Genomic DNA, 26,620 nt, shown 5'->3' on the forward strand with positions numbered 1-26,620 from the left:
AACGAAGTGAAGATACAGTTTTCTCGGCGGAGGAGGGGAAAACGAACGATCGGAGCTTTTTTTTTTTTTTTTTCTCGGCGTCGATTAGAGAGACTCAGTGGAAGATCAAACCTGGTTCTCTTCTCGATTCTTAGCAGACGCGTCGTTGCTCCTTTTTGCCCCTTTTGGAGATCGTCGTCCGTTTCGAGTGATGTTGGTCGATCATACAAAATTAAAAGCCATGGACAAGTGAAGTAGTTTGGAATTTGTCAACCAGATGTTCCCAGTAGGTATGTAATTTTTTTTTTGTTTCTACTTCGAGGTTAAGTTTGAAACAGTCAGTAGCAGAACATGATCCTCGATTATGGCTGGATTTGTTCTTGATGATAAATCAAAATTGAAGTTATCGAAATCATGAAGGTGTAGTGATTTGTCTGATAAGTTTCTGCAAAATTTGAGTTTTAAATGGTGTTTTCGTTTGTTTACAGAAGCTTCTCTATCTGGCGTTGAGCCTTTTTTGCTAAACATTACTAATGAGATTCTGCGATTTGATACTACCATTTTAGCTGCTGTTCAGAAACAGGTTAAGTCTCTTTATATTGTTTTATCCTTACTGGTAAATTGTGAAAATCTTATGTGAAGATTACTCTGAGTTTTGTCACTTTGTGTTCATTTGTTCGTTTCTTTGTATTGTAAACTTACATAGCATGGAACATTTTTGTGAGTTGTTAAGAATTTGTATTGTATGCACTGTGAGAAAAAGAACAATTTTTTGCTTCTATATGTTTGGGAAAATTGATTTTTGCCTCTGGAACTGATTCTTGGTTTGGCTATGATACTCCAGAGCAACTCTGGAACTAAAGCTAAAGACGATCTTGCTGATGCTATATGTGCTGCAGAGGTTAGTTTCTCATGGGCTGATATGTATTGTATGCTATCTTTTTTCATTTCATTCACAAAGGATTTGCTTTTTACACTCTTTTTCAATAAAGGAACTCTGTCATAAGATACCAGAGATAAAAGTCAAATCTGAACAAACCGAAGCAATGGTTCAAGACATATGCGGTGACATTCAGAAGTTAGATTTTGCAAATAAGAACATAACCTCGGTAGTGACTGCCCTTCATCGCCTCGCAGCGTTAGGTAAGTTATCAACATTTACTCTGCTCAAGGTATCCTGAAATCAGAATGATAGCCCAAGAGTATTGAACATAATTACATAACAAGCCCAATATGGATAGGGGTTCCGAGGTAGTTAACATCAAATACGTATCATGATGTTGCTGGTTAAGTATTTAACCTTCTATTTTTAAGGAAGTAACCACATGTATGCCATGAATGTAGTTAAAGTAGACCAAGTACACCATTCATATGCTCATTAATGACACTCACTGTAATGTTATGCAGTCTCTGCGATTGAACAGCTTCAGTTGATGACATAAAAAATGCAATACAAGGAGGCAGCTGCACAGCTGGAGGTATCTTGTTTTAACTCAACAATCTTTGGCGTTTGTTGGTTGTAGTTAATTTTTTTCAGCTTTTATGTTCACCATCAGAGCTTAATGCAGTTCGTTGTCATTTTAAAATTGATTTTAACGCTAGGTTACCTAGGTGGACTTCTTAGCCGATAAATCTTCCCATTTTTGATGATATTCATAAGCTCTGAATCTATAATATATTTTCAGGCTGTAAACGAATTATGTAATCATTTCAAAGCATACATGGATATTCCTAAAATCACGGAGCTAAGAGAAAAACTTGAGAATATAAAGCAAGTTTTAAAGTCCCATGTATTTTCTGATTTTTACAGGTACTGCCTTTTAGTGGTTCAATCATATTTACATAGTATAATAAGTCGACAGAGGTGGCCAAAAGAGGCCCACTGTATTGTTGATGCTACTTCTTTTTCTCAATTTCCTTACCTTAAACCTCAAGAGGATTTGTGAGGAATTTTGCACTTTTTGATATAAATTAAGGTTTATGCTTGTTGGCTACTCTCTTTTTGTTAGAATAGTACTTTGCATTATTATTTAGGCTATTCTGCTTCTTTCTGGTAGTAAAGCACAATTTTTAAAAAGATGTTTTACTAATCTCTCATTTTCCTGTTTCGCATCCTCAACCCCCCTCCCATTATTTGCTAGATGCCTAAAAGCTACTTGTTCTGAAAATGTCTACTATTATGATCTCAGTCTAGGTACTGGGACAGAGGCAGAGGAATAGCTTTTGCGAAAGAAGTTATCTGATTCTTGCTTGGTTGTTGATGTCCTGGAGCCATCGGTGAGGGATGAGTTAGTAAAAAATTTTTTTAGCAGGGAGCTAACCTCATATGAACATATTTATGTAGGAGCTGGTATGTTAGACTTTATGCCCTAGGTATAACTTGCACTGAAAGTGTGTTTTTATGTTTCTAAGTGGTTAATTGTTGGCAGAATTGAAAAAGTTGGATGAAGTAAAGAAGATATACAATTGGCTAAATTGTCAAATTCAAACAAATCAAGAAAAGTGGACGATATTTCCTGCTTCATGGCATGTGCCTTATAGACTATGCATCCAGTTGTGCGAGAGAACAAGGTAGTGCCTCCTGGTTTTTGATGAAATTGAGTTGCAGTTAAGCTGTTAGCTATATGTAACAGTATGCATCTTTCTTAACTTTCCTGTTTTTCCATTAATGTTTTTCCAGGGAGCAAGTAGAGTCTATTTTGGTCAACCTCAGAGAGAAGTCAGATGCAGAAAAATTGCTTCTGGTCAGGCATGCTTGCCCTAACATGAAAATTTCATTATATGTATTAAATGAATTGTACACTATAAGAGCGTTAAATTACCTCTCAAGGAAATTTCTGATGATTAGAAATTCTTTTATCCTGTTTCGTTTACATCACATTACCCTGTTATGATACGATAAAAGTTTTATGTCATTGAATTATCAGGAACTGGAAAGGACGCTAGAGCTCGAAATGGAACTTAAAATGAAATTTGGTGGTGGTGGGAAGATTGGAGATGACATTAAGGAAATTGGTAAAGGGGGAAATAATAGTCACAATATATCTGAAACTGGCATGAAGTATGAAAACATTTTTTCTGCTAATCAAGAATTGGGGGCAAATGTATGTTCTATGTACTAGGCTTCATTGCATTTCAAGAGAACAGAAGATGGGATTTTTTCTTTTCTTTATTTTTTTGCATTGCTTCCTTATTTTCGGTCAGACTGAGACTATGAAACTTGGCAGTTTAACTTCCGTGGAATTATCTCTTGTTGCTTCAAGCCTCATTTAACCATATATGTTGAAATAAAAGAGAAGGAACTTATGCAACTCCTGGAGAAACTTGTTCAGGTAATTTAATATTTCTGTGTATTTAAGCGTTTGCGCGTGGGTACCTAGGCTAGTTTCCATATATGTTCAGGTTTGCCAAGTTTCCTAATATTGTTTTTTTTTTCTGTCAGGAGGAAACATGGGATATGGAGGAGGAAAGTCAAAATAATATTCTATCTAGCAGCATACAGGTCAGTACATAGGCGAGATTCTTGAAGTAGGGTTATCTGATAGTCTTTACTTTAGCAGATATATAGATCCTCAATGAGTGGATTGACTCACTACCACTATGATAATTTGGCATGGGTGGTTGGTTGCATTATTTTTATAGACACGCAACTGAGCGATTGCCATTTTTCTCTCTACTTGGAACAGAGAACCACAACTCTTCAGTAGCTTCTGAGTTGGATAGAAATGTTTGGTAATGTCCAGGATGATACGTTTTTTTTACTAGCGGCAAAAGTTCTACCAGATTTCGTATGTTGTGTGAAACCGAATATCAGAGTCAAGATTTACTCAGCACATTATCTTCTGTGCCTAATGACTATCAATATTACTAGATTGGCCAATGGGAACTTGATAATACTTATACAAAATATATATATGACATTATCTCTGATCTTCAGTGACCAGTCAGATTTAGTTTTAAGTAGTTTACTGTTTCCTTGTTTGCAGTTGTTTTCCACTATAGAGAAGAGCTTGAAACGGTGTAGTGCAGTCACAAACTTTATTCAATTTGTTCAAGGTGCATTTTTTAATTCGCTCAATGTTGGGTTTTCTATATAATTTAGACTAGTTCTGTGATTTCGAGCAATGTCTTAATTTGTCTAAGAACCAGCTTTGTTACATAGTTAATTCTGCTGAGTATTGCCACAAAACAGTAAGCTTGTTTCACTTTTGACACCTCCAGTATTTACGTGATAACTGGCTGTAGGCCTTACTTGAAACGGGGTGTTTTTAAGGATTGAATTGTTCTTATCTGATTTTAAGATAGTTTCTTGATGTTTTTCTCATGTGACCTTACTAAAATGCATTTTAAGCAATGTTGTGAAAGGTTTGCAAACTATTATAGAATCCATATTACCCTTGCTGTTCAATGATACGATCTATAGCGTCTATCTGAAAAGTTTAAGATGTGTGCCGATGTCCGTAAGAATTGATAAGAACAACAACTTGGCAATTCGCAAGAATTATTTTGTTTATGATTTTTTTTCTTCCAGTCTGGTGATCTGGCAGAAGAAGTCTCAACAATTATTGACCCGCATTTCGCTGACGGTGTAGACATGTCAGAGGTCCAGGTTTGTTGACGTGAAGGACTTATATTTTTCCCAGATATGTTACATAATTTGGATTCTGCTTAAATTTTTTTGTTGTGCAGGATGAACTTTCGTCCGTCATAATGAAAGCATTAGTGACACTAGTTCATGGACTAGAAACTAAATTTGACACAGAAATGGCAAACATGTTACTTATCCCTTGGGGCACTCTTAAGAGTGAGGGTGACCAGTCTAAGTAAGATCTAATTGGGGTGTAACCATTTTTTGTGGCTCGTAAAAAAATTAAACACCTAACATGCATTTTCATCTTCTTGTAGGTACGTCTATGGAATAAATAAAATCCTTAGCAGTAGCATTCCTGTCCTTGGAAACCTTCTAAAACCAGTTGACTTCCAGTTTTTCCTAGACAAGGTAATCATAATTTCTGCCTTGCAAAAGTTTAGGACCCTTGACCTACTTCTTAATTGTTTTTCTTGTATATAGATGTTTATGCTACTTCGCTCATTGAACAATCATTTCTAAAAAATAATTTGAACAGTCAAGGTCTAAAGCTATTGGCAGTGACGACAGGTTGACCCGATTAACCCTTAGTGACCTTTATAGATACTGACCCATTTTTTGGAAATTCTTTTGGGCAGATGGCATTATCCCTTGGACCAAGGTTCTATGCTAATATTTTCAGATGCAAGCATATATCAGAAACTGGAGCTCAACAGGGTAGCCTTTGTGGATCTAATTTTCTCCCTTGGTAGTCAGCTAGTAACGTACCTAGGATTTATATTTTTATTTGGAAATTCTGCTTACCTAATCTAATTTATCTACATCATGTCCTTCTCTGGACGCAAGTAGCATTAATATGGCCGCTCTAGTTAGTTATTGTTGGCCATCAGACCTTTCTCTTTTTCTTTCGATACTGTAGAAGTAACTAGTATGTTAATTTTTGTTATATTATTGATTTGTTTACTTAACAACTACTAGTATGGTTTCTTGATACGAAAATCCATTTCATGCTCTGTAAAAAAAAATGTAGCTGCTAAAGATCCTTCTCCCATGTTATGTTTCCCAGTCCTTTTTCAGCTGTTATCTGAGTATGAATGATCCGTCTCTTTGGTCTTTCACAGATGTTGGTAGATACGCACGCCATAAAGATGTTTCTTCTAAAAGTTCCATCTCTTGGCAGACAGGTTAGCTCATCAGTTCCAATTTATGTACATTTGCCGCTGCTGGTGACTCTTTATTTAGGATTCAAGATTGTTTATTATTGTTAAGCATGAAGCATTGGGCATTCTTAGCCAAAGTTAGAGAGCATTTATAATACTATATAAGTCCAAAGCTGGTCAGCATTTTGGTTTCGGCTCATCTCAATAATATGATTGCAGACCGCAACTACAAGCTATTTTGAATTCGTTAACTATCAGTTGGGAAGAGCTGAAGCGGTCCTAAAGGTATTCGCCTGAACACTATCCCAACAAATTTTATTTTCTCGCCTATATATATGTCTCTGTTCTCAGAAAGCTATAATCTTATTCTTACTGCAGGTCATACCATGCCCAGTCGTTTCAGCGGAAGTCGCATATCGTGCACTGCTTCCAGAAGGAACAGCAATGGAGTTTCAGCGCATCATGGAACTTAAGGTAATTTTGGCATTCTTCAGTCCAATTCCAACAGACAACAATATTCTAGCCTGCAAGAAAGAGGCGGTAGTAAAAGTTGAACTTTTTAACGGAACTTTAACCAGAACAACTCTTGTAATATGTTATATTGTTGCTACAGGGTCTTACAAAATCTGAGCAGCAGAGTATACTTGATGATTTCGAATTTTCAACAATCATGACCGAGGAATAACACAGCTCTCAGGTTGCTAGGAGTACTAGGAAATTACAACGTCTCCTGGTTTTTGATGAACTGAACATTACCTTGCCTCCTAATTATTGTAGCCCGACAGTCATCATACTTTTCTCGTAGATTCTATATTTTATTCCCCTGGAGTTCTCATATAAATTGAAGACATTATGTTTATGTTCCTCCATTTGCATGGATTTGATTATTCCCCCTTTGTAGTCAGCTAGTGACGGTACCTAGGTTTTCATGTGAAAATTCTGTTTACCTAGTTCAAACATCGCGTTCTTCTCTGGATTCAAGTTACATTAAATATGGTGGTTCTAGCTATTGCTGGCCATCAGAAAATTTTCTATTCAGCTAATTCTCTGCATTTGTTACTGTTAAAGTAACCATATTTTATGTTCGATATGACGATATATATACTTAACAGCGAGTAACTAATTTCATGCTAGGATAATCCATCCCATCCCATGCTATATTAAATTTAAAAAATACTATAGCTGGTTGAGATCTCTCTCCCATGTTATGTTTTCTTAGTCCTTTTTCAGATGTATAATAGAGTATCCATCTTTTGGTTTTGCAGATGTTGCTAGATGTGCAAAATATGAAGATGTGGGAGATGCTGATTTCTTCTGGGAAGTTATAGCTTTTGTTGCAGAGCATCCCTATATCTTTATTTATTTTCAATAGTTATGTGAATACTAAAGATGCTGAATAAATAAATATGCTTCTATATATATGTTATTTATTCCTTACAACACAAGCACACATACATATAGTAGTTTCTCTCCACTTGCCACACACACACACTTATGCCCATACCATAGGCCATACTTCTACTCTCTTACACAAGCCACACTAGTAGTCACTCTACTTACTCATTGGAACTCTAGTTCCTTGATTCACTCTTACACATTCAACAACTCTTAACAACTCACTTATACTCTAACCATGACAAGGTTTACTTTAGTTATCACAACTCTTCTTGTTGGACCTTAACTAAACATTTATTCATATGGGCCTTATCATCACCGATGGCCCAATTCACAAAACACAAACCCATATGGTTTGTTGACTTTCTTCTCCTCCCTTGACTCCTCTCTTCACGTCGTCTCTTCTCCGACAACGTTTTCTTCTTCACGGGAGCTTTGCTTCTTCTTCTTTGTTCTTCGACTGACTGATTTCTCTTTGTTGCACATTTAATCAAGAACTCAATTCTCAACAGAAAGTGAAGTTGGAAGAGCTCTCCGAGAAGATAAAGAAGTTATGAAGGAGATGATGGAGTAGAGATATATATTGATCCGAGTGACATATATTTTACATTCTTGGTTCTCTGCTTTTGTAATCATTCATTTTATGGTTTTTTTTCATGAGTCATATTCTCATTTCCTGATCGTTGTTAATTGTTTCTAGTGTTTGGTAAATTATATTCCCCAATAAAAAGAAGATGTGTCTTTATACGCAATCATCAAATCTGTATTAAGTTAACTCTTGTGGTCTTTAATATTACTATTTTAATCTTATAATTTACTACAAATTAAAGGAGATTAATATAGCTCAACCCACGAGGCGGATCCAACAAATATTTTGACCGGGGCACAAAACATATATATTTAGAATATTAAAACTAGAATAACATCAAACTTTTAATGGCTTGATAAAACTCTTCATCCAATAACACTAGATTTACTAGATTTATGAATACTTTAAATAACTTTTTACAAATCCACAACTAATAATATCAAATTAAAAAAAACTTTTAAAAAATCTTGATTGAATAATATCATATTTTACATAACTTTTAAAATTATTTAAATTCTCTTTAAATCTCAAACCAATACCCCCATAGTAGCATATAGTTTTAAGGGTATAAGTATATTGATCAGGGACAATATTAAAAGTACGTAAGTACGTAATGTTATATATATAAATTATTTGATTGTTTGATACATTGAATATAATTTACATTAAATTCGATATAAATATGAATTATAGGTGTGATTGTTTATATATAGCAATAAATTAGTCATTTTTTAGTTTATTGAAATGTTGAATAAATATTAACAAAAAGATAAGCAAAACATATGCAAAATGTGAATAAAATATAAGTAAAATATTTTTACTTATGTGTTTTTATAACAAATAAAATAGACTCTCATATATCATACAATCTATTTTTTTATTATCATATTAGTATTTTGTTAGTTCATTAAATATCTTTTCTTACAAAATTTTAATACAAGTTTTCAACTTTTATGTGGTTTTTTATTTTAATACAAATAATACTTTATTAATACAAATAAAAGATTAAGAAGATGTGTCTTTATCAGAAGTTATACGCAATCATCAAATCTGTATTAAGTTAACTCTTGTGGTCTTTAATATTACTATTTTAATCTTATAATTTATTACAAATTAAAGGAGATTAATATAACTCGACCGACGATGAAGTGGTCTTGACCGATGACTAAAACAAACCGCTAAGACTATTTTTCTTTCATTTTCTTATATATGTCCATTGAACAGTTCAGATTATTTACTAAATTAAAATGAACTTGAGGATCGAGCACTGTGAGAGCAAATACAAATAACATTACGTACGTACGTACTTTTAATATTGTCCCTGATCAATATACTTATACCCTTAAAACTATATGCTACTATGGGGTTCTCCTTAGGCAAATGATGTGTATCAAAATCTACCTTTTTCGTTATTGAGTCGAAAAAACTATTCACAAACTTTGAAAGAGAATATCACATGGTATTTAAATAATATATTAATAGGTAGATGTTTTAGGAAACAATTACACCCCATTAGGCCATCCGCAATGGGGGAACACTTATTGTGTTCTTAGCCTATTAAAATTATAAATATAATGAATAGTGGCATAAGAACATGTTGTCCAGTTCTTGATGTAGAACTGATCTAGGCTCATATCTAAGCTGACGTAGCAAGCTGTGATTGGATACAAATTTTTGCAAACAATTTTTCACAAATTAAAAGAGGATTTGATTTAAACTATGTATTAATTAAATAAAATGTTTGTTTGTTTTAAGTAAGTAATATATTTGTTTGTTTTTTTAATCTTTAATGTTTTTTTTGTTTCATAAAAATTTGGTATTGTATTTTGAATTTTAGTACAGGTTTTATAAGTTTGCAATTTAAATGTTATTTTTACAGTTTTTATAAATGTAATATGTTTAAGAATATTATATTATTAAATCTTATGATCTTAAACATGTTCTCCCAATAATTAACTTTTTAACAAAAGATCTTAACTACTGATTTTAGATTATTTTCATAATATTTTTACTCTAAGAACATCCTAAAGTGTTCCCCCATTGCGGATGCCCTTATGAAAAAAGTTAAAGATCAAAATTCAAAAGTATGTATGATCTTTGACTATTATAAGTTACTAGATTAGGATCTGCCCGATGTGCGGGTTTAGAGTTTTAAAAATAAAATAAAATTTAACAAATAATATAAAGTAAATACTTTTAGTAAGTAAAAATTATCTGTAAAAATAAATAGATACGCCGAGGTGTCCAATGTGATATTTGGTGTAGAATGTGCGACTCATCAGTTCAGACTATTAATCACGTTTTCTTTGAATGCCCTCGCTCGTGTGAAGTTTGAGATTTATCTCCGACTCCAGTCTTGTTAGAGAGTTTTCCATATGAATTGGTGTACTCGAGTTTAGATTTTCTTTTATGGAGGGGTGCCTCTCAACAGGGTGATCTTGATCAACTTCTTCAATTACCATGGATTTGATGGACAATCTGGAAGGCCATAAATAAAAGTTTTTCAAGGTTTAGAGATCCAAGCGAATGATATAATTGCTCAGGCTTTAGGCGATAAGTTAGCTCCATCTCTGTCTTCGGATGTCCATATTTCTTCACCTGTTGTCAGATTGGTGGTTGTTGGAAAGCAACCAATGTGCATTTAAGAATGGGCTGGTGGTGTTGCGTTGGTGAGGAGCAAACCTTGTTGTAGGGGGCCAAGTGTCTAAGATGGAGCCCATTCCCCCTACATTCGGAGTTAGAAGCGTTGCTGTAGGGCCATGGAGCGGATATGTGCTGCAGGGATCGTTTATCAATATTTCGAGAATGATTGTGCTAAGTTACTCACTATGGTGCATTCCCCTGAAGATTGGCAATCATTCTCCAACCTGCTCGATAAGTTTAACTCGCTGGAGTCCTTCCCACTACTCCCATCTCTTTGATCCGGTGTGCGTCAAATACGAAGGCAAATTGTCTTTCTCTTATCTCTGAAGTTTCTTTTGTAAATCCATTCCTTCCAGCTTGGACAACTATCCGAGAAATTTCCTTTTAATTTACTGTTTGGTTGAAAAAAATGTGAATAGATATACTTTTAGTTAAAGAAAATAGTTGTACATGAGTTCAAAATTATTAAAATTAAATTAAATTTAACAAAGAATATATATTTAATTCTTTTGGTAAGTAAAAACAATGTATAAAAGTAAAAAGATAAACTTTTAGTTATAGAAAATAGGTTTTTTTTTTTGCTATAATCCAGTAATATATATCCATTTACAAATCTACTATCTATATTACCACTATTTGTATACACAAATATATTTTAGCTTCATCAATGAGACTAAAATATACTCAGTCTTTACTACTACCAACAAATTGTCTTTATGAACACGTTAAATAACCTCTTATATGTCTCTTCACTTTAACATTTTTATAGTTACAAAAACGCATACGTTAATCTTACATACTCATATCTTATATATTATAATAGCAGTCTTTTTGAATAAATTATTTGATTGATGAAAAAAATATGAGACGATCTATTTTTTTTACTTTTTTTACTTCAAAAATCTTTTCTTTATGTAAAGATGAGTATTTTTTTGAAACAGTAATTAATTGTATAATTTTAACAATCATTTTTTATCTTATATAAAAAGTAATCATTTTTCTTGTAAAATTAGCAACTTAAAATTAAAAGAAGTAAACAATATTATAATTTTGAATTTATGATATATATATATATATATATAATTTCCTTATAATGATATTTTCTAAATTTAAAAGCTGTTTAAAATTTATTATTTGCCTGTAATTGCTTTTTAGTATTTTTAAAACTGTTAAAAACAAAACTTTGTTTTATATTTGGAAGTTTATAAAGGTTTTTATTTTCTTTAAAAGATTTTAAATAAAATTAGGTTTTCTTTTCTCTATTTTACTTTTATAAAAAAATTAATTAATTTAGAATTGACATGAGTCAACATCTGAATGATACAATTGACACGTGTCACAATCTTGTTAATTAGTAATTTTGACATCAAACTTTATATAATACTCCCTCCGTTTCATAATATAGGATGTTTTAGAGGTTTTTCTTTGTTTCATAATATAGGATGTTTTCAATTTTCTAGATAACTTTTAGATTATTTTTATATTTTCTTATTATTTATTTTATGTATGATTGGTTGAACTTTTTTAAAGTGGTTATTTCTTAATTTGCGTGCTTTCACCCAAAACATCTTATATTTTGAAACGGAGGGAGTAAGATTTTTATGGTAGGTTTTGAATTTTTCCTTTTTTATATTTTAAAATTTTAATTAATTTAGAATTTACATGCGTCAACATCTGAATGATACAATTGACACGTGTCACGATCTTGTTAATTAGTAATTTTGACATCAAACTTTATATAATAAGATATATATATATATATATATATATATAATCCAATTGATGATTATTAAAAAAAAAATAACGTATATGGTTTATTAAATGTGAGGATCATATCATGTAAAACTCGATACGAAACTTTAAGAGTGCCTTGGGACACAAGAAAGTTTTGTAATCACAAAGAAAAAAAAAGAATGGCAGAGAGATATAATATTCAAACAAGATCATTTGTTATTTATTTATTTACATAAAGCAAAACTCATCAGAGTTTAGAGACAACAGTGTCTCAATTATTTAGTAGTCTCTTAGTAGGGGGTTGTTAAATTTTATATGAATTAATTGTGTGTGTTTTTTAAATATAAGGACCAATGATCTCTTAGATAAAATTTTCTCATTTATTGGTAGGTTCTTATTTTGGGTCTCTTATTTTTGAAAATATTGTTTTTTAAAATTTTAAAATTTTAATTAGAATAGAAGTGGTATAAATGTGTAAACATTTAAGATTTTATAAAATTAGAAAATAATGCATTTTAATTAATTTTCAAACATACAAAGCATAATAAAAACATTAATGAACTTGCACACCATAATAAAAACGTCATCTTCATTCTGCCCACTCGACTTCTCTCTTGTAGCAGCCTCGTAACAACCAATGAACTTGCACACCAAGTCGTTTATCCTCCCCCACCTCTGCTTACAATGACCCGCCTCCCTCTTTGGCCGACCTACAGCATTCGGACACTTTGCAATGTAATCTGCAATCCTTCCCCAAAAGGCACCAAATCTTTTCTGATTAGATCTAACTGGATCCTTGCTGGTGTTGAGCCAACCGGAGACAAGCATGATATCATCAGCTGGTTACCATGCATGCCTTGACTTGCGGTTTTCCTGAGGTGATGCAGGTTCAGATGGAGCTTCAGAACATGGACTTAGGGAAGGACTGTATTCGAGGTTTTGTGTTTCAAGCTGACTTTGTAACAGTTTGAAATAGCTCGAGGAAGGATGATATGGATTCATGTAGTCGTCAGGATCCATATCAAAGGGGTTAAAGGAAAATAAAGAGATTCAAAGGAGTTTATAAGGAAGACTATGAACAAGATTCAAAGGGGTTAAAGGAGAATAAAGTGATTCAAAGGGGTTAAAGGAGAATAAAGAGATTCATTTGCGAGTTTAGAAGGAAGACTATGAACGAGATTGAAAAGGGTTAAAGGAGATGAAACTCACTTTCTTTGTGGGTGATGGATGATGAATGTATGCAATGGTGAGATATGAATGAATGGATGGTAAGGTGTTTCAATTCCCCTTATGCAGTTGCAGTATAAGAGGTGTCAATCCTATTTGAGTGTTTGTGAACAATTAAGACATGCATATGAGACTAAGTCAAGTCAAATGTAAAGGATGTTTGTCACTAACAATCCTATGATGAAAATGCAAAGTGCAGAAAGTAAAACTACAAGAACTAGATGCTAAATGTAAATGGAACAGAATGATTATGACTAATATGAAGCTAGAACAGAAATAGAAACTACAATAATGAACTAATGCAAGCCAATAATGAACAGGACAATAAGTAAATGCAACAGAAATGCAAATAGAATGAGACTAGAGATAAGACAGGACAACTACAAATCATAAACCAAAGTTCTGGGGAAGAACTCGAGCAAGCACTCGATCGAGTGTAGATCGAGTGCAAGGTCGAGCTGGACTAAACGCAAAAACAGAGCAACACAATAAAAATAGAGCAATGCAAAAACGAATCAAACAACAAGCAAGCAACAGGATTAAGACTTAAAAATCAATAAACAAAGAAGGCCTTGAGGAGGGATTCATAGGTTGAACTAATCATTGTGGTTATCTAACTTGGTCAACAAATCTCAAGCAAACTTTGAGCTAATCTCTAGACATATAAATCTAAGACAAGTTTCATCCACTCTCATGGCAAGAAACAATCAAACATATGCATCTCTAGACTTGTTCTCACAAAGTAAAGAATCTACATAAGCAGGCATTAAGCAATACATCTCAAACCAAACAAGACCTCTAATCTCTTAGCAAGCCTAATGGTAAGCTCTAGATCTAGCCTTATCTATGCTCCTTAAACATTGGTGTGATGCTAAGATGCTTGAAATCAAACCCTACCGTCTCAGATATAGGATCAGCATTAAGAACATCTAGCCTAGAAGAGATCTACAACAATCAAGCTTGACCAAATCAAATAAACCACAAGATCAATCCAGCCTAACCCATCCTCAAGATCCTAGAGAACTACTCACAAGAACACATGATGAACAAAGTCAAAAACCCAGAAAAATACGAAACTTGCATCATTAGAAAGATGAAACAAAGATCTACAATATTGGAGAAAGAATCAAACTCGAATTCTCAATATTAAGAAAGTTATGAAACCAACAATATTGAAGAATTTAGTCTTTTCTCCTTAAAAACAAGTACAAGATCTAAGAAAAATAAAAGTGCAAAAGGAATAATTCCCAAAAGGGTAAAAACTAGGTTTAGAGAATATCTAAAAAGCTGGACTCCTTTGGTGGCTGCAGGTACAAGGCTTTATATAGGAGAGGGAGTGGAAGCCCTAAAAATACTAAAAGGCAAAATAGTCAACGGCTTGGTCAACTCGACCTGTGCTCGGTCGAGTGGCAGGTCGAGCTGGCTTCTCTCGTGCATCCTCCACTCGGTCGAGTCCTCTTCAGCACACGGTCGAGTGTCTGGTCGAGTGTGCAGTCGAGTTGGACTCCGGACCTTGGTTCTTCAGCCTTAATTCTCTTGCCTTCCCTTCATGATTGCTTCACTTCTCCTCAGTATTACTTCCATGCTACTTAAGCTCCAAAATCACCTGTTTATGCATGAAAAGATGCAAATGCAATGCAACTAAACTCTAATGCATGATTAGTCCTAAAGCTATGCAATAATGGTCAAAATGGATAGCAAAAGATGTGAATATATTAAGGGAAAACATGGTAAAATATATGAACATCAACACCCCCAAACTTAGTATTTTCTTGCTCTCAAGCAAATAATCAAGACATAAGAAGGTAGGTGAGGTTTGAAAGTGGGATCTCAGCTCCTAAAGCTTGCAAATAGACCATCTAGAATCAATGTCCAAGTTACTATTACTATGATGCAAGTTGAATGAGCTGTACTTAAAGACTTTAGACAAGCATATCACAACCTTTACTGATTTGAGCCTTAGATATCCACATGCATTCAAATCAACCATTTCCTTTAACATTCATTAATCAAGAACATGGACCAATTCTATGCAATGCTTACACTCATTTGGCTTGGAGATAAAGGTTTAGAGACAATGGTGGTCTCTTTTTAGAGTGAGGCTTATCAATATCAAGGTTCTCTCATAAAAAATGGATTGAGCTTTAGAAGAATGCTAAAGGTAAGAACACTTAGACACATACAAGAACAAAACCTTGTCTACCCAAAGGCACCCAGAGTGTTTATCCTATCAATCTAAACCCAAATGATCCTAGTGCTACCCTTTAACTTCTTCTTTTTCTTTCACCCTTTTCTCTTTTGGTTTTCAAGTCTTAGGAGAGGTTTCTTATTTGATATTTCTAGTGGGATGGGGGATTCTTACTTATTTGCTATAGTCCTCTTTTCTTCTTATTCTTAACACATACAAGCATTTTGCTAGACTTTTCTTTTCTTTCTTTTCTTTTCTTTAACTAGAACCATCTTCAACAATTTTTACTTCCCATCCTTTCACTAGACGTTGCTTAAACTCATTCTCCTCTTAAAGGCTCTACCGTTTTTCTTTCTCTTTTTCCTCTTTTCTTTTCAAAACAGCCAAGTCCCAAACCCAAAAGTCAAACAACCTAGTCCTATCTAGTTTGAAAAATGCAAACTAGAACTACACAAGGTCTTACTCTTGTCAGTTTAAACCTAACACTTTCTACCAAGCTCAATCCCAAAAATAGGCCTCACACACACAAGAATAAACATGGCTTGAAAGAAGGGTTGGTTAAGGGTAGGGAAACTGATTTCAATGGTTTAATCAGCTACTTGGATCAACAAGAGTGGTAAAAAGGATAAAGATAATCCAAATATGTATATGGTATCCATGAGTTTAAAGCAATGCACACATTGATAATTGAAATTTCAATATTAGGTTCTTATAAATAGGAAATGGTGTCAAATCACAACATGCTTCAATTTAGACCAAATACAATGCAGGAATTCAAAGCTTGGTTCAATCTTATGCTTCTAACCACTCAACTAGCATCAAAGTACTATTAACTTGGGCATTGATCCTAGTCTAGTGAATAAGCAAGATAACAAGGCAAAACTCATCATAGATCCCTAATGCAAATATTATACAATCCTATATGAAACATGCTAAACAAGATCCTAATATGCAATGCAAACTACATGAACACTCATTTTTTTTTTTATAAAGATTTTTGCAAAAATTTTTCAATTTTTTAGGGTTTTTCTATGCCTTAGATGCTATGCAAAAACTAATATGAGGATGCTAAAAATTTGAAATAAGAACACAAAACACAATGTCAAATGCTATCTCAAACCCTCCCCCAAACTTGAATCACACAGTCCTCTGTGTGAAAGAAATTTGTAAGAGGATTCAAGATCAAAAACAAAACATAATATGAGATGCAATGGTATTTACAAGTGAAGGTGATAGTGGTACCTCAAAGGTTGTGGAAGAAGTTGTCCACATCCTCTTGCATGCTGTCAAAGGAGTAGTTGGGGTCTTGTTGGTGACTTGGAGATGGAGATTGGGGCAGCTCGACGACGGCGATGGACCGGCACTCGGTCGAGTGCGTGCTCCAGTGGGGGGGTCGAGCTGGACTGCGTGTGTCAAAATGTTGACCATGCTGCTGGCAAAAATGCTGGTAGAGAGCTAGATCCATGAAGTATTGAGGTGGGATGGGAGGGTAACCTGGATAGCCTAGATAAGCAGCTGGAGGTGGGAAGCCATAGGGTGATCTGGGCTGGTACTCGGTCGAGTACGTCGGGGGTGCTCGGTCGAGTGGGCGCTCGAGTGACCCGGTCGAGTGCCTCGAAGACTGTTGTTCACGGGTACTTGAGCTCCTCTTCCTCTGATTTGGCTCATACATTGAAGCCCTAGCTGGTTCCAAAGGGTTTGCAACTCTTGAAAGTGCTCTAGTTGAGCTACTTCTCCTCAAAGGACTTGATGGTGAAGGTGAAGAATTCCCACTCTTCAAGTCAGCAATATCCTTCTTTAAGCCCTTGATAGACTTAGCCATGTTGGTCACCTTCTTCTTTAGCTTATCAAACCTCTTCCCATGCCACTTGCTCCACTTTTGCAAAAGTGTCAACCTCTTGCTATTCTCCTTCACTCCTCTACTATCCCTTGGGTTGGGCTCATAATCCTCAAAGTAGAATTGCTCCTCCCCATCAGCCATTTGTGCATTCCCAGCTTCTTCAACTCTAGGTTGAACTATCCCATCAAACAAGTGCTCCTCAGCTGGCCAAAAGTCAATGTTGGCTCCTTCTTGAATGGTGGTGAGCTCTTGGTTAGGCAAGATCAATTGTTTCTTCCCAAGTGTTGGAAGCTCAAAATTGAAGATGTGATTTCCTTGATGCATCTCCTTGGCTAGGATGAGAGTAGAGGTGAGGTAGCTTGAGTCAATCCATCTTGGTGAGACCCTTTCTCCTCTAAGTGGGAACTTGGCAGCTTGTAGAATTGGAGTAATGATGCCTCCAATGGTTAGTGCTCCTCTTGAGCCTTTGTTCTCCAACTTGCCTACCCAACTTCTCAAATATATCATATGGTCTATGAGCACCATTGCAAGATCAGTCTCCACAGTGCTCCCAAGAATGATGGTTCCATCTCTTTCCTTGAGGATGATCCCATTGAGAGCCATATCAATCATCTTAAGCTCTCCCTCATTGATATTCCCAGTTTCCTTCCTTGCAAAGAAGGTGTTGGCAAGAGCTTTGTGGAAGTACCTTAGGACTGGGCTCCTTATCCTTGAACTCTTGGAATTGGAGGATGAGTAGAGTTTGTTGTCCCCAATGGTTTCCCAAACAGCATAGAGTTCTTCTCTTGGAATCATCAAACTCCTATTGCTTCCAACCTCAAATTTAAACACATTTGCTATCTTCTTCATTGAAAGATCATACCTCTTCCCCTTGATTGTGAAAGCAATGTGACCAGCTCCAAATTCAGCATCTTTCCTTGCATATGTAGTCAGCTTGACAGTGGCTAGGAACTCACAACTTTCTTCTTTGTAGCCCTCCATGCAAAGCCCCATGAACTTGGTTAAGTTACTCTTCTCAAAGAGAAACTCCACATCTTCATCAATGGCAAGCTTCTCCATGGTTTCCTTGTGAGGATATCTAGTCCCCAGGAACTCCATTCTCATGAAAGCATCATAAAGCTGCCTCTTTGACAACCCGCAAGATTCTGCTTCTCCATCATCCTCTAACTCTTCTTCTTCACTTTCTTCCTCACTCTCATTTTCACTCTCCTCTTGTTCAACCTCAACTGCTGGCCTCTTCCCTTTGGCCTTGTGTCTCCTCATGAATTCATTGAGAGTTGGCTCCCTTTCTTCCTCACTTTCAGTCCTCTCAGGATCTTCCTCAACTGACTCTCTCCTTGGATACGGCATCTGGCTCGACCGACTGCTCGAACCACCACTCGGTCGAGTGCATGATCGAGTGGGGCGTTGAGTTGTCTTTCCAGCTTCTCCTCTTGATTCAAGGTCAGCATCACGACGTTCCATGGAGCTTGCAGCGGTTTGTTGAGACTTCCTGGTGATCTTTGAAGACATTTTCAAAAAGAACTGAAAGGAATAGACTCAAAGCTCGAAGTTAATAGGTTAGTGACCCAAAAACTTGAAAGAACAAAGCTTGAGCAAAAGATGAACTTTGAGAGAGATTTTAAAACTTGAATTTAGTTGTTTTGAGCAAATGAGATAGTGTGAGAAGTATAGGATCGTGCAAGTCCTATTTAAAGAAGCTAAGGGGACAAGGAGACAAGGATGGAGCGTCCTTACCATTCAAATTTGAATTGGGAATCTTTGACCTGCTTTTTGCTGCCACTCGACCCCACACTCGACTGTACACGGTCGAGCTCATTGACCAAATTTTGAAAATTCAAAATTTTCTTCTTGCTCTTCCCTCCACTTGATCGTTCTAGAGAATTGATGATCAAATGGGCCTTACTTCTTTTCCAACTCGGTCGAGTACCTCTCATGGACTGGTCGAGTGGGCTTGCGTTTCTCCTTCTCCAAGTCCAAATCTCTCCTTACCCATCTACACTTATATTAAAAGGCCTGTCCAACACAAATATAAAAGAAAACACATCAAAACTACAAGGAAATTAAACCATATTTACAAAGGATACCTTAGGGACTTCCTCCCTAGTGAGCTTGTTTAGAGTCACTAAGCTTGACTTTGGTTTCCTTCTTAGACTTGGTCTAGATACCAAGGAGGTGATGAAATCCTCCCTACACTACAAGAAAACATGCATTTTGGGACTACAGTTTGTGACTACTTATTCAGTCGCAAAATATAGCGACGTTTTTGCGACTAATTTACGACGATTAAGCGACTACAAAAAATTGGAGAGAAAAACGTCACTTATTAACGACGAAACATAAATGTCATAAAAGGGTCTCAAATAAGCGACTACATTAGGACTATTTTGCGTCGAAAACAAATTCGTCTTATAATGGTCACAATTTTGCGACTATTCTGTGACCAGTTCTATAGTCGGTAAGAATAGTCGCAAAAAATCGCATATTGAGGACTTATTTGCATCCACATTTTTTACTCCTACCACGTAGCAAAGTAGTCACAAATTGCAACTATATTGTGACATGTATCTGAAGACTTTGCGACTAACATCTGACTTAGCTACTCTTTTAAGACTGTTTAGCCACTCTCTATATTTTTTATTTTGAAATTTCACATTTGAGATTCATCTACATGTTTAGGTTGAAGTTTATACTTTGTTTTACTCAATTTGTCAATAATAACTTTCTCAAAGTATTAAATTTCAATGTCTATAAACGAAACATCCATAATTTCAAAATTTATCCTAAGTGTTACATGTTCATTTATAAGAATGTGTTCCAATGAAGAAAAATCAAAACTAAGTAATATAAACATTGTTTAACTAAATTGTACTATTATAAGTACTTTATTATATCTACTATGAGTCTCCTTAGTGATTTATATTGTTCATAATGTGTAGAATTCAAGATTTTTATTTTGTGACTTTAATAAGGTAGTGTTAAAATAGTCACACATTGTGACCCTTTTGCCTTAATATTACGACTAACACCTGACTTAGCTACTCTTTTAAGACTGTTTAGCCATTCTCTATATTTTTTTATTTTGAAATTTCACATTTGAGATTCATCTACATGTTTAGGTTGAAGTTTATACTTTGTTTTGCTCAATTTGTCAATAATAACTTTCTCAAAGTATTAAATTTCAATGTCTATAAACTAAACATCCATAAGTTCAAAATTTATCCTAAGTGTTACATGTTCATTTATAAGAATGTGTTCCAATGAAGAAAAATCAAAACTAAGTAATATAAACATTGTTTAACTAAATCTTACTATTATAAGTACTTTATTGTATCTACTATGAGTCTCCTTAGTGATTTATATTGTTCATAATGTGTAGAATTCAAGATTTTTATTTTGTAACTTTAATAAAGTAGTGTTAAAATAGTCACACATTGCGACCCTTTTGCCACAATATTACGACTAACACCTGATTTAGCTACTCTTTTAAGACTGTTTAGCCACTCTCTATATTTTTTATTTTAAAATTTCACATTTGAGATTCATCTACATGTTTAGGTTGAAGTTTATACTTTGTTTTGCTCAATTTGTCAATAATAACTTTCTCAAATTATTAAATTTCAATGTCTATAAACTAAACATCCATAAGTTCAAAATTTATCCTAAGTGTTACATGTTCATTTATAAGAATGTATTCCAATAAAGAAAAATCAAAACTAAGTAATATACACATTGTGATGTATATTAGGTAGTCTCAAAAACGTCACAAAATGTGACTGATTAAGAATAGAGCGTTACAAAAGAGTTACACTTTGCAACTAAATATACAGAATGTTACAAATTACCTACATACATGCTACTTATTAGCGACTAAAACTTGAGGTTGTGACGATTTTGCTTCCATTTAGTGACCTTCGAGGTTTCATTTAGCTATTTTATCAATAGAGATTTGCAATATGTTAAGTTGTAAGGTTTCTAGGGTAATTTGAACTACTATAGATAGTGAATCATTATTATACAACTAAAACTTTAAATTTTCTATGGTTTACACAAGTTTTCAAAACATTACACAAGTGTTATATGTAATATTAACTAATGGTTTTGAAATATCTTAATTTCCTTCTCATTTAGATGTTGTGCCTCATTAAACTATTTGATTATGTTTAATATAGTCACTTGAGTGATTGTAATATTATATATAGGTTTTGTTTCACTCAATCGTATTGACTTTTTCAACATTTTTTACATATAGTCACAAAACAGTCGCATATTTGCCACGACTTTGCAACTAAATTAGCAATCTAACACTTTAGAAAATATAGTCGCATTTAGGTCACAATATCGCCATAAATACCCACGCTAACACATGATTTAGATACTAACTTGCGACTACTTACCAACTCTCGATTTTTTTAATTCGAAATTTTACATTAGAGAATTGTTAACTTTATACATTTTTACTTTGATTTGATCAGACTCAGTCATAAAATCTTCATCAAAGTTTTAGATTTTAATGTTTAAAACAAAATTTTTGTAGTTTTAATAATTCTTAAGTGTTACATTTTCTTTGTTAAAAATGTTTGACATATTTTGTAAAATTCAAAACATAGTTATCAAAAAAATGTTTGAAACTCTTAAACTAATGATATATATATATATATATATATATATATATATACTCTAGAATGCAATTATGAGTAAGTGCTTATTAGTACTTGATATCAACAATTTTGGTCAGGAAGTAGATAATTCCAACATTTCTTGTATACATCCAAAATTTAAATTCAAAAAAAAAACTGAGTTTTATTATTTTAAAATCTAAATCTGATCTAATCATTTTCAAATCCGAAACCCCAATTCTTAAAAAGAATTAAAATAATAAAAATTAGATTATCAGATTATAATTATTTGTTCAATTTATTTTAATCAAAATGAAATAATAATAATGTTTATACCAAATTATTTGGTTTTATTGACTTAAAAATTGAGAGCTTCTCATTGGCTAATCTAAGAAGATAAGGATTGTAGTGTTGTTTTAATATCCACCGTTGATAGATTTAGATCTAACGGACCAAATCTTCTCCTTCTATTTCTCCTTCTCTTCTTCTTCTCTTTCTTCAAACGATTGAATGTTCTCTCACCTTCTCTTCTCAACGATTCCTCTTCTCCTTCTTCTCCTTCTCAACAATTCTTCTCTCATCTTCTTCCCCAAATTTTGAAACTTCCATTAACAACATCTGCATCTTGAAGCTTCAGTCTACCAGATCTGCACCTTCGGCCACACCTTTGACCGTTCACCACCACTGCATCTTGAAGCTTCAGTCTACCAGATCTGAAAGCTTTCGTCGTCGTTCATCACCAACAGATCTCGAAGCTTACGCCGTTCACCACCACCGCGTCTTGAAGCTTCCGCCGTCGGTTACCACCAACACAACTTGAAGCTTCCACCATTCATCTAGATCTTCAACCGCTGCATCTCTCCTCTGCCGCCACAATCCTCTTCTCACTCGCTTTTTCCTCCACCGTCTCCTTCCTCCACAAACTCGCCGGAGATTACGCTTTTCACTGGCCAACCACAACATCATATTTATTTTATTTTATTTAATTAGTTGATTTAATAAAATAGATATTGTAATTTTTTTCTAAATAATTATTTTGTAATTTATAATCTTCAAATATAAAAATAAAATGTTGATATTGTATTTACTGTTTATAATGAATTTAAGAAATAAATAATACTTTTAATTTAATTATTTTTGATTGATTTAGTAAAATTAATTTTTTTTGTTTTTTTTTGTTTTTGTAGTTTATCGTTAAAACATCGTTAATATACGACTCCACGATGTAGTCGCTTATATACGACGGTTTTACAAGTCACTTTTTCGTCGCAAATTAGCAACTGTTTTGAGATCACTATAAGTTGAGATAAAAAGTTTACGACTATATATATTAGTCTTAAAAGAGTCGCACATATGTGACAGTATTGCGACCGGTGTTTCAAAATATACGACTATTACTGTGTGTCTCTAAACCGTTGCTTTTATACGACCATATTTATTAGTCTTAAAAGAGTCGCAAATATGCCACCATATTGTCACTGTTATATTTTGCGACCGTTTTTTAGCGACCAACTTAGATAGTCTCGTAATAGTCGCAAATGGCTGTTTTGCGACCATTTTAAGACTCTTTTGGGGGTCACAAACTGCTTGTTTTCTTGTAGTGCTAGAACCTCTTGGTCACTGTGAAGTTGATCCTTGATAACCTCACCCTTAGCATACAAACCATACTTCTTCTTGATTTTGAGCCTTGGTCTTGCTTTCCTCAAAGACCTCTTGCTTAACTTAACTTAGAGATCTTCAACCATACTAGTCAACTCTTGAACTGACCTCTTAAGCTTTTCCACAGAATCTTCTTGAAGAAAGAGCTCAGCCTTTGGAGTTGCCTTATCACTTAAGACCTCTTGACCACCTTTGTCCTTGATAGTAAAAGGCTGATCATCAATGGTAGGAAGGTTGGTTGGGTTATAGATATTGAACTTCATAACTATACCCTCAGCAATGTTCAAGGTCACAAGACCTTCCTTGACATCAATGACTGCTCCAACAGTAGCTAAGAATGGCCTCCCAAGGATGATAGGATCTTCAGGTTCTTTGTCCATCTCCAATACCACAAAATCTGTATGAACCCTTGCCTTCCCTATCTTGATTGGGACATTCTCCAACCTTCCAACTACTTCTCTGTTTGACCCATCAGCTAGGCATACATGGAGGTTGGTGGATTTGAAATCAGTTCTCCCAAGCTTTTGAGCTATGGAGTATGGCATCACACTAGTTGAAGCTCCCAAATCACAAAGGCATTGGTTGTAGTGAAGGTAACTGATTGTGCAAGGCAGATAGAATGGTCCTGGATCTTTAAGCTTAATTGGGATGATCACTCCTCCAAGGTTCTCAAGATCCTTCTCATCTTGAGCTTGAGCCTTCTTCTTTGACAAATCAAGCAAAAAATCTCTATAGAGAGGATAAGGTTCATACTGTTCCAAGGCAGGTCCTCTCTCCTCTTCTTGATAAGCAATGATGATCTCTTGTATAGCCATCACTTCCTCTTGTTTCTCAACCACAACTTCTTCCTTCAAAGCTTCCTCATCCTTTTGTTGCTTAGCCAACATCTCCTTCTTCTCAATCATTTCCCTTAATTCCTTGATCCTTTGTGCTTTGAAACGTCCTGGGAATAGTAGAGGTGGTTTGTAAGCAGGAGGAATGTACTTAGCAGGTTTAACAGCTCCTGATCCTTCAGCTCGATCGACCACTCGATCAGGCACTCGGTCGAGTGCTGGCTCGAGTACCTGGTCGAGTGCAATGGCGGATTCAGATTTCTCTTCACAAACTTCAGTCAAAGCTTCAATAACTGACCAATCCTCCCCATCTTGAACATCACTGTCCTCAGTGACTTCCTCATCAGAGATATGTATGGCTTTTGCAGTGAACTCCCTTGGATTTTGAACAGCTTTTCCAGGGAGTTGGTTGGGTTTAGGAGCAGAAGTAGAGGCAATGTTGCTCTCCATATACTTCACTCTAGAGTTGAGACCTTCAAACTTCATGTTCAGGTCATTATACTGGGATGTGAGCCTTTGATTCAACTCAGCAAACTGTTTAGCTTCCTTAATCTTTCCTTGTGTTTGCCCAATCAACAACTGTTGCATCATAGCTCTTAAGTCTTGTTCTTGGCCTTGGTTAGTCTGAAACCCTGGTGGGGGACACAACTGAGGCTGGAACACTTGATGTTGTTGTTTGGGGACATAGTTTTGTTGCTGTTGAGGCTGTTGAGGTGGATACACTTGGTCTTGTGGATTAGCTACATTGGTGCTCCTATAGGAGAGGTTGTTGTTCTTGAACCTTCCTTGGTTGTAGCCTTTGAATCTACCCTGGTTTTGCATATAACAGAGCTCAGCAAATTCAGTCTCCCCTTCTTGAACTGGAACCTCTTCTTCACCAATGAAGTGAAGAGACTTTTGTTGGCTAAGAAGGATCTTGTCAAGCTTCTCATTGACCATCTTCAAGTCCTTCTTGTACTTGTCCACTTGATCAGTTGATGATGACCTTATGGTTCTGTCATAGTCCTCATTATAGTTGCCATCTGACTGAGCAAGGTTCTCAACTAATTCCCAGCCTTCTTCCACATTCTTGTTGAGGAAGTTGCCATTAGAAGCTGTGTCAAGAAGCATCCTGATCTTGGGAAGCACTCCTCTATACAATGTGCTAAGTAGGGACTCATTGCTGAAACTATGGTGAGGACACTGAGTCTGAAATCCTTTGAACCTCTCCCAAGTTTCTCAAAAGCTCTCATTGTTCCTTTGAGCAAACCCAAAAATTTCATTCCTCAATCTAGCAGTCCTTGCATTTGAGAAGAATTTTGCCAAGAAAGCCTTCTTGCAAGCATCCCATGTGGTTATTGGTCCAGTAGGAAGAGTCTTCTCCCAAAGGTGTGCCTTGTCTCCAAGTGAGAATGGGAAGAGCCTCAACTTGAATCCATCTTCACTCACTCCATTAATCTTTGTAAGACCACAAATTCTATCAAATTCATCAAGGTGGTCTAGGGGATCCTCCATTGGTAACCCATGAAACTTGTTGGCTTGAATCATGGAGATCAATCCACTCTTGATCTCAAAGTTGTTGTTTGGCACTATGGGAGGCACAATACCAGCTCTTTGGTTGTGTGTGTTGGGTGCATCTCCAGCACCAATGTTCCTTGGTCTTGGAACTGGATCTTGTTGCTCCATTATGATTGGAACCTCTTGCTGTTGTTGAACAACTCTCCTTCTCTGATTTCCCAAACCCTTTTGCAGCCTATGGATGTTGTCAAGAGGCTTTTGAAGATTGTCTTTCCCCTTTGACCTTGTGTGCATCAACAGACACGAGTACAGACTCGAACAGGTGCAGAGTTGAGCTCAGGCTCGTGTGGGCGGTCAAGGCGACTGGGAAGTGGTGTCCAAATAGAGACGGCTTCTGACTCGATCAGGTGCTCGATCACTGCTCGGTCGAGTGGTGGTCGAGTGGGTACCTGAAACTCAAGACAACCCAGCAACAGAAGATTCGAGTGCAGCAACTTCACAAGTGTATAAACGAACTTAATCTTAGACTAATATGGATCCTAAATGTCACAAAAACACACTCAAATGGGCAACGGTGCCAAATTGAAACTCACTTTCTTTGTGGGTGATGGATGATGAATGTATGCAATGGTGAGATATGAATGAATGGATGGTAAGGTGTTTCAATTC

General features: G+C 35.2%; 1 non-coding gene and 1 pseudogene across 2 annotated transcripts; both read left to right on the plus strand.

Annotated features, from left to right (window-relative positions):
- Positions 1-220: 220 nt before the first annotated feature.
- On the plus strand, positions 221-6,562 carry LOC104758395 (vacuolar protein sorting-associated protein 53 A-like; annotated as a pseudogene). Its single transcript, XR_015587176.1, has 21 exons — positions 221-269; positions 468-562; positions 824-880; positions 972-1,122; positions 1,387-1,457; positions 1,665-1,789; positions 2,169-2,329; positions 2,409-2,550; positions 2,660-2,723; positions 2,907-3,083; positions 3,207-3,311; positions 3,422-3,481; positions 3,966-4,170; positions 4,511-4,588; positions 4,669-4,802; positions 4,885-4,978; positions 5,206-5,279; positions 5,685-5,751; positions 5,947-6,012; positions 6,106-6,201; positions 6,341-6,562. The product of XR_015587176.1 is annotated as a vacuolar protein sorting-associated protein 53 A-like (transcript).
- Positions 6,563-25,619: 19,057 nt separating this feature from the next.
- LOC147924782 (small nucleolar RNA R71) lies at positions 25,620-25,726 on the plus strand. The gene has a single exon (XR_015587927.1). It is a non-coding gene; the product is annotated as a small nucleolar RNA R71 (small nucleolar RNA).
- The last annotated feature ends 894 nt before the right edge of the window (positions 25,727-26,620 follow it).

The sequence above is a fragment of the Camelina sativa genome, chromosome 17, assembly GCF_030686135.1.
Source record: "Camelina sativa cultivar CO46 ecotype springtype chromosome 17, ASM3068613v1".
Classification (NCBI taxonomy): domain Eukaryota; kingdom Viridiplantae; phylum Streptophyta; class Magnoliopsida; order Brassicales; family Brassicaceae; genus Camelina; species Camelina sativa.